This window comes from Theropithecus gelada, chromosome 15, assembly GCF_003255815.1.
Source record: "Theropithecus gelada isolate Dixy chromosome 15, Tgel_1.0, whole genome shotgun sequence".
Classification (NCBI taxonomy): domain Eukaryota; kingdom Metazoa; phylum Chordata; class Mammalia; order Primates; family Cercopithecidae; genus Theropithecus; species Theropithecus gelada.
Genome location: NC_037683.1, coordinates 26,558,283 through 26,567,884, shown reverse-complemented (window position 1 = coordinate 26,567,884; position 9,602 = coordinate 26,558,283). Strand labels below are relative to the sequence as shown.

At 41.8% G+C, this 9,602-nt stretch overlaps 1 non-coding gene across 1 annotated transcript; it reads right to left on the bottom strand.

Annotated features, from left to right (window-relative positions):
• Positions 1 to 8,059: 8,059 nt before the first annotated feature.
• On the bottom strand, positions 8,060 to 8,159 carry LOC112608816. The gene has a single exon (XR_003116099.1). It is a non-coding gene; the product is annotated as a small nucleolar RNA U13 (small nucleolar RNA).
• Between the last annotated feature and the right edge of the window lie 1,443 nt (positions 8,160 to 9,602).

Here is a 9,602-nt window from a genome sequence, read left to right as displayed (position 1 = left end):
TTTATCTTGAATAAAACCTGAAGTTTAAAGTTGAAGAAAGGGTGACAGCTTGTGAGATACTGTGCAGTGGTAGAAATGTTACCAGAAAGGAATCCTAATCCAGACCCCAAGAGAGGGTTCTTGGACCTTGTGCAAGAAACAATTTGGGGTGAGTCCATATAGTAAAGTAAAAGCAAGTTTATTAGAGAAGTAAAGAAACAAAATAATGGCAACTCCATAAGCAGAGCAACCCCAAGGGCTGCTGGTTGGCTGTTTTTTTATCATTATTTCTTAATTATATGCTAAACAAGGGATGGATTATTCATGAGTTTTCTGGGAAAGGGGTGGAAAATTCCCGGAACTGAGGGTTCCTCCCCCTTTTAGATCATATAGACTAACTTCCTGATGTTGCCATGGCATTCGTAAATTGTCATGGCACTGGTGGGAGTGTCTCTTAGTATTATAATAAGTGTATAATGAGCAGTGAGGACAACCAGAGGTCACTTTCATGGTAATTTTGGTTTTGGTGGGATTTGGCTGGCTTCTGTACCACATGCTGTTTTATCAGCAAGGTCTTTGTGACCTGTGGCAACTTCCTATGTCATCCTGTGTCTAAGAACACCTAACCTCCTGGAAATGCAGCCCAGTAGGTCTCAGCCTCATTTTACCCAGCCCTCTATTCAAGATGGAGTCACTCTGGTTCAAATACCTCTGACAGAAGGAGGGTCATCTGAAATCGGAGCATCAGCTGTAACACCATTTGGAGGGAGGTGTGGCTTTATAACACACTTGGAGAACTGGGACAGCTGGTAGGTGTTTGAAGTGTATGTATTTGTATGTTTTGTTGAATTCCTATTCAGCATTCCTATCAATGCTGTTGAATTTTACTGGTGTCCTGTTATCCTGGAAGACAGCAATAGGTAAAGAAATCCCGTCACCCTTCTGTGTTCTGGAAACAGCTTACTACAAAGAGTGACACTTCACATGTGACTTAGATAAGCCTCATGGAAGCCCCCTTGTTAACCTATGACAAGGCCAGACAGATCCTCCAAACTGCTGTTCTCATAAGCCTTGAAAAATGCTTAGCTGAAGTATTTTGCCCCACTGATCAATCAGAAACAAAATCTTTGTTAACTAAACTTAGGTTTAGCTTCTCTCCTTCCCTGAGGCCCCTGAGCCTTGGCCCACCCTCAACCTCAGCCAGCAGACAGCCCCTCCCTATGAGAGATCCTCCTGGGAGCAGGCTGACATTCTCTGATCTGCTCTATTTCATCACACACGGCCTTTTATCTTAGTGTTCACACTGGTTTTTTCTAGCTTTGTTGACTTCTCTCCATAAAAGAAAAACTGGTTTTGCCTAACCCTGGAGATGCTTACAAATCTCGTGGTTAAAGTGTTCTTCCTTTTGCAATAGTCCACTGACCCTTGTGAAAAAATAAAAGTTTTCTTACCTTGGTCCAGATTGGTTTTTCACTTGACACTTTATGGCTCAGTTCAGCTGGAAGCCGTTTTCTGCTTTCACCTAGCGTCCTGTGGATGAAATCACACATAAACAAATGCAAAATTTGCATTACGCTCAAATTGTTTTTCAATATATCAATTGCATTGGAACAAATTTGCATTTTCAAAACAAATGCTAAAGCAGAACAGACTATAGATGTCTGGCCCAGACATTTTGAACCTCAGTGGTGGACACAGATTATTTACATGCCAGGTTCCCTGTTACCTGACAGTTTTGTTTGTTTGTTTGTTTTTTAATTTATGGAAAGAGAGATGCTAGGTGAGCATTTTGGTACTTGCAAAAATCCATGACATCTCAATCGTCTCTCACCCTTATCTTTATCTTTAAGTAAAGCCTTTCCTTTTTTTTTTTTTTTTTTTTTTTTTTGAGATGGAGTCTCGCTCTGTCACCCAGGCTGGAGTGCAATGGCATGATCTTGGCTCACTGCAAACTCCACCTCCCAGGTTCAAGCGATTCTCCTGCCTCAGCCTCCCAAGTAGCTGGGACTACAGGCACCCACCACCATGCCCAGCTAATTTTTGTATTTTTAGTAGAGATGAGGGTTTCACTATATTTGCCAGGCTGGTCTTGAACTCCTGAACTTGTGATCCGCCTGCCTCAGCCTCCCAAAGTGCTGGGATTACAGGCGTGAGCCACCGCGCCCAGCCAAGTAAAGCCTTTCTTCATAGGCTTCCTCTTAGAATTGACCTCAGATTCATACAAATGATAGAAACTCAAGGTGAGAAGGGATTTAAAAATCATGTACTCTGACACCTTCATTTTACAAAGAAGGAAAGCAATGTTGCTGATCATGAGCTCCCTGAGGCAGACCCTGAGCTAGATTCATATCTGAGACCCTCGTGCCTAGCTCCAGACCTGGTACAATTAGGTACTCAGGTGTGCTTGCTGTTTTGAATCGAAATGAATTACCCAAAGGGAAAATAAAATGAAGGGCACCCATGAAGAGCTTGCTTCATGCCCTTTTTTTTTTTTAAATCAGGGTTTCACTTTGTCACCCAGGCTGGAGTGCAGTGGCACGACCATACCTCACTGCAGCCTCAACCTCCTGGGTCCAAGTGATCCTCCTATCTCAGCCTTCCAAGTACCTGGAACCACAGGCACACACCACCACAACCAGCTAGGTTTCAATTTATTTCTTTTTACTTTGTAGAGATAAGATTCTCCCTATGTTGTTCAAGCTGCTCTTGAACTCCTGGGCTCAAGCAGTCCTCCCACCTCAGCCTCCCAAAGTGCTGGGATTACAGGTATGAGCCGCTGTGCCCGATCAGTGGCCTCTTGAATGACACCAACTGGCCAAAGGCTTCCTTCCAAAGCCAACCAACAATTCCCATTGTTGCCAGTCCCACCCTCCAGTTGTTTCCTAAACCACCAAAAATACAGAGCACCTTTGTGCTCAGGGAAGACTGAGTTGAACCTTTTCTTCTTTCCCTCTTTGATTGGTTTTGCCTGTATCAAAGTGGGTGATGTGGACTACAAATGGTCAGACTACACATTCTAAAATGTGGCTCCTTTGAGAGTTTTTAATCTATCCGAGACACAGACAGGCACAGCACGAAAACAGAAACTATCTCAACTTCATTAGGGGAAATTTATAGCTTGCCTAGGGTCACCATGACGACCAAAAGACAGGACCTATTTGTAGATGCCAGTATCTGTAGAAGAGCTCAGGTAAGGGACAGAGCTACATTTACTGACAACAAACTATGTATCAGGTTGCTTAGCACACATTGCTTTATTTAGTCCTCACAAACACATGTGAGATAGTGTTCTCCCATTCAGAACTGAGGAAATTGAGGCTCAGAGGCTGAAAGTCATTCATTGAAGACCACACAAGACTGATCTGAACTGAGGTCTGTCTGACTCTAAAGTCTCCATGAGTTGGGCCTTTTAAGATTGTGAGGGTAGCTGTGCTCAGGTTGAGGCAGGTGGTGGAAGTTGTTATAAAAGTGCACAGATGGCCGGGCACGGTGGCTCACGCCTGCAATCCCAGTACTTTGGAAGGCAGAGGCAGGCGGATCACAAAGTCAGGAGTTCAAGACCAGCCTGACCAACATGGAGAAACCCTGTCTCTACTAAAAATATAAAAATTAGCTGGGCATGGTGACGCATGCCTGGAATCCCTGCTACTCAGGAGGCTGAGGCAGGAGAATCTCTTGAACCCAGGAGGCAGAGCTTGCAGTGAGCTGAGATCATCGCGCCACTGCACTCCAGCCTGGGCGACAGAGCGAGACTCCATCTGAAAAAAACAAAAAAAGTGCACAGACATCTTGGCACTCTCAGGGAAGCCCATCAGTGGGGTGGGATAGTCAGGACTCAGGAGGACACTTGCCTCCCCCAGGATGCCACCATTCCCAAAAGCCAGCTCATTCATTACTCCTTCCTTTTTCCTACTTTAATGTCTTCCTTCTGTGTTCCTTGAGAAAAAGTCGGATTGCTTTCCTAACCATAACCATGTACATAGCAGAGTTGTGGCCAAACACAATGGCTGTCTTGGGTCAAGGCTCTTTCCTTGTCTAATCAGTTGAGTCTGGTGATTAGCATGGGTTCTCAGAAGAAAGGATTTGAATACAAGTTTGCCTTTGGAAGGTGCAGGGCAGACTGATAGGGGAGTGTGGAAGTGACACAAAGACTGCCAGGCGTGGTGGCTCACGCCTGTAATCCAGCACTTTGGGAGGCCAAGGCAGGCAGACCACCTGAGGTCAGGAGTTCAAGACCAGCCTGGCCAACATGGCAAAAACCTGTTTCTACTAAAAATACAAAAAATTAACCGGGCATGGTGGTGGGCACCTGTAATCCCAGCTACCCGGGAGGCTGAGGCAGGAGAATCTCTTGGACCCAGGAGGCAGAGGTTGCAGTGAGCCGAGATGGTGTCACTGCACTCCAGCCTGGGCGACAGAGCAAGACCATCCCCCCACCAAAAAAGGAAGTGATACAAGGAAGGGAAAGTACATTATTAAGCAAGCTACCATAGTGGGCAACTAGAGTTTAATTCCCTGGGGGGAAACCCAGCATGAAACATATGCTTCAGAATTATCCCATCCAAAGGAGGAGGGAATAGATGTATTTATATACCAACTTCCTACTGTTACTGTTTGAAGGCTGCTCTCTGAGGATACTAATTCTCAGTCACTTTCACCCTCCCCTGTGCTGGGAGGAGCCAACTTCCTCAGTTCTGTGGAAAATAAAAAAGCCTCTGGGCTAAGAGATGTAGATACCAGAAGCTGGGAATGGGCTGGAGCCCACTAAAAGGTCACAGGGAAACAAGTGGAGCAATGACAGCTCTGCTACTCCTGGGCTGCAGGTCACATGAGTAAAAGCATGGCAACCCGTGTGCAAGGATCTGCTGCCTCTGACCTCTTGGCTCATAAATGAACTGAGGGAGTGGCAGACACTGAGTGTGGTCTCGATTCTTCGGTCAACCCAAATAACAGAGAGAGAAGCTCTCTAAGAGAAAATGATGTTTGTTATTGAGGAATGAGCATTGCAATGGGAGTACACATGGGTATATTCAGGGAAGTAAAGAAAGACAAGGATTGTTTCGTTTCGTTTTGTTTTTGAGCCAGAGTTTCATCCTTGCCGCCCAGGCTGGAGTACAATGGTACGATCTTGGCTCACTGCAACCTCCACCTCCTGGGTTCAAGTGATTCTCCTGCCTCAACCTCCTGAGCACCTGGAATTACAGGCATGCACCACCACACCCGGCTAATTTTTTTTTTTTTTTTTACTTATTTTTAGTAGAGATGGAGTTTTGCCATGTTGGCCAGGCTGGTCTCGAACTCTTGACCTCAGGTGATCCACCCGCCTTGGCCTCCCAACATGCTGGAATTATAGGCATGAGCCACTATGCCCAGCCCACAGAAGTATTTTTTTGTGTGCTGTTGTAGCAACTTTTGTGCAAGGTTGTTTTTGTAGTCTCTTGTGACCGTTCTTGTTACCACGTGCATGTGCATGAGAACCCCCCTTCGTGGCTTCATTTGTCAATCTGGTTTGACACAAGTGATTCCATTTTGATTCTGACAACTTTTTTACATTTCTTTTTTAATTGAGATCGTTCTCTGAAAGCATCTTTGATTAATTATCTTATGGTTAGGTTTTGACTGTCTCTTGGTGTGGAGGTAACCTGTTCTGAGTTGTTAGTCTGGTCCCACATCAGAAGGAATTGACTGGCAACTAGGAGTAAGTGTCAAAACCCTTTTAGCTACATTTGAGCTACAAGGGAGGTTTGGAGGGGGTGCCTGTCAGGCTAAGTCTGTCTAGAGGCCATTGTCAAGTTTAATTTGGTCTGTTCCGTAGGCGTTGGCTAGCATTCAAAGCGCTGGAACAGTATTATTGTTAGAAGTCCTACTCCTGCAGAAATTTAACAGACAACAGATACAAAGTTTAAAAAGGAAAACACAAAGTATCATTGATACTAATATGAGAATTTCAGCTTGTCTAATAGCTTTGAACCATGAACGAACGCTTAAAAGGCAACCAACTAATAAATCAAATGACTATGGTGAATTAGGTGAGACCTATTGCGTCCATGTGGCCTGTTTTCTAATTTTGTGTATTGGGGTCTCGACTTCCCCAGAGGAATTTATCCAGGTACAACATGTAGTGTTAGCAATAGCAAAGACACTGCCTTTTTCAGCTAGATAATCAAGAGCAATTCTATCATCTATGATCTCATGACTGGGTTGAGTTAAAGCAAAGAGTACCAGTTGTATTAGGGATTTTGTTAAAGTTACTTATTGGATGGACTAAACTTTTTTTTTTTTTAGGCTATGTAAATATTCAGGATTGGCATGACAGCTGCAACATTTGGTCAAGTTCCCTGCAGAAGTTGCTGACTGTGAAATTTTAATTATATCATTATTATGCCAAGTGAAAAAGTTAGGCATAAGCAAGGAAAAATTCAGAGGGGCAAGAGTTTCATTATGATGGGAAATCTTGTTCCATCACTTTAGGAACAGCATGTCCACAGCATGAAGATGTCAGCTGCTCACCCTGGTTTGTAGTTTAAATGTCTCTGGTTATGGCATTGGGTGGTTTGGTGAACTTTTGGTGTGGCCCACACATCAGGCATGAAGCTTGACCCTTGAAATTTACATCAAGTTGTCTAACTTCAGCTTACAGGGCTTTAGGAAAGAGCAGTTCCCATTCTTAGTAATTTCATGGGAGAAAAGTGGACTGGAGGAACCTAGAAGAATTTAAGATCCAGTTCAGTCCACAGGTAAATAATAAAAACTCAAACAAACAAACAAAAATACCCCACACAGGGTTACAATCTAATAACAGGTATATTTTAATTGTTCTTTAGAAATATAGAAACACATCTTTTCTTTCTACAGTCATTCTGATTTCTAACTAAGATAATCCGAGTAAGACCAATTTGTTGTTATTTGTGTTTTATCAAATTTGGCCTGATAAATCCACACAAGCACAGCAGAAATAGTAATTGACCACATAGGAACCTCAGATTTGACTTTAAAAGCTTCTCAAGGCTAGAAAGCTAATCTAAGGCAGACTTCAGACTTTTTCTACTATACCTATAAATAACTTAAAAATATGACGTTACATTTAAAAGCTTGGTAACATAACCAATGTTTCCAATTGTACCTTGTTATTAAAAAAGCAGCTTCTAATTAAACTTATACAAACAACTTCATTGCCATAAAAATTAGGAATACTCACAAATAGTTTCCAAATTTTGGAGGGACAGAGAAAAAGTAAATGTTGCCAGTTTTGTTCACAAAAGTATACTTTACCAAATGGTTGTAAACTATAGATAGATTGAGAGAGAAAGTCTCCTTAAATCTGGAAAACAAAACGTTTAAGTAAAAAACTAACCATGTTTCAAATATCTGTCTTCATTAGATATTTAATCTCATGTAATTAATTTTTGTTCTGTTTAATCTTAGTTGTCAGTTTCATGAATTTATCAGTTTCTTCATGGGGGTCCTGAATATCTTTACTTAGTCCATTGATCTTAAACTTATCAGAAATCTATATTCAGGCATACTGGCCAGAGTCTTTTCCATGAATCTGATTGCAGATGCATTTAAAGAAGAATTAAAACTGTGGAAGACAGAGGCTTAAAATAGCCATGGTTAAAAATCTGATGAGGGTTCAACAATTGAAAAGGAAACTCAGTTATGTTTATTGCATACAGCATTTTAAGACAACAACCAGAAAAATGACTAACAGCATCGCATTAGGACCATCAAACATTTATAAATTTTACATAATTTTTAGATCTTTCACATCAATAACATAGCCGTATAAATATAACTTAGAGAAGATTTAGCATCACTTTGTTATTTGATCCCATCTGTGCCTCCAATGCTTCTCATACAACTCAATACATCGAACAAGCCTAATTAGTTTAACATCTCTACAAGCTGAAAAATCCATCCTTTGAGGTTCTCCAGGAGCCCAACTAGAAAATCTCAAAGATAATTCTAGGTTGAAAAGACTTCATTTAGAACTCCGATATTGAGAAAGCCAGCCAAATATGTCAAAAGGTATAAAACATTTAATTAAAACAGAATTGCAGATCATAGTGAAATAATAGTTGTTCACTTACCAAGAGTGACTGAAGATTTCAAGGTCTGAGGGTGGCACATCTCACACATGAGTGTGAACACTCAATCATCCTCATGAACTACAAAAGGATTGTGACTGAAGATTTTAAAAGTAAGCTGAGCATGGTGGCATGCACCTGTAGTCCCAGCTACTTGGGAGGCTGATGCTTGAACCTGGGAGGCGGAGGTTGCAGTGAGCCGAGATCACGCCACTGCACTCCAGCCTGGCAACAGAGTGAGACTCAGTCTCAAAAACAACAACAACAACAACAACAAACTAAAAAAGACAGCATGAAGCACAGGAAATTACCTTGATAAAACACAGAATCTTGGTTTCCTAGGCCAATTACCAAAAAATAAATACTCCTGCAGTGTAGTTGCTTCTTATAGGAAGTCCTTTTAGATAACCTGAAAATCTAACCTAATGAAAAGGTACTTGAATTCAATTTGACACTTGATGAGTGTGTATCCAAGGTTATGAGTATACACTATGTTATAGAAGAAGTAAACAAAAAAATAAGTGCCTTGAGCAGGGAAACATATGGCTCTTAGAAAAAGTAAAAGCACATTAAGTTTCCTGGTTACATGGAATAATTCAGACATATCAAGAAAAGCCAATAGCACAGAATCAAGTTATTCTTGAGGAAAACATTGCTTTTCTAGGCCTTTAAGACAAACATATCAGCATTAGGCCTCAACAACAGAGTTAGAACCAAATAAAATAAGTACAGAAGCTTACCAAAATATCAAGGGAGAGAGTCATTAAGTTAATTAAGAAAAAAAGTGTGGCCAGACGCGGTGGTTCATGCCTGTAATTCCAGCACTTCGGGAGGCCGAGGCAGGTGGATCACGAAGTCAGGAATTCAAGACCAGCCTGGACAACATAGTGAAACCCTGTCTCTATTGAAAATACAAAAATTAGCCCGGTGTGGTGGCATGTGCCTGTAGTCCCAGCTACTCAGGAGGCTGAGGCAGGAGAATTGCTTGAACTCGGAAGGCGGAGGTTGCAGTGAACCAAGACCACGCTATTGCACTCCAGCCTGTGTGACAGAGTGAGAATACGTCTCAAAAAAAAAAAAAAAAAAAAAGGTGTGCCTTCTTAAGAGGAAAAGGAGGAAGAGCAGAAGGCAATGGTGTATGACTTGCAAATCATGTGCAATGAGGTGCAGCAGAAGTTGCACTTCTGAGACATAAATCTGACAATCTTCAAGAGAAAGACTCTAGTTTGAGAAATTAAATTACTATAGAGAAATTAAACAGAAACCATAAAACAGGAAGAGGTTATAGTTCAGAAGATGGTAAAAAATTTGAAGAAATAGATGTCTGGGTTTTTTTTTTTTTTTTTTTTTTTTTTTTAGAGATAGGATCTTATTCTGTTGCCCAGACTGGAGTGCAGTGGTACCATCATAGCTTACTGCAGACTCAAACTCCTGAGCTCAACTGATCCTCCCACCTCAGCCTCCTGAGAAGGTGAGGGGCAAGGGAGGAACTACAAGTGTGCACCATCATGCCTGGCTAATTTTTAATTTTTTTTT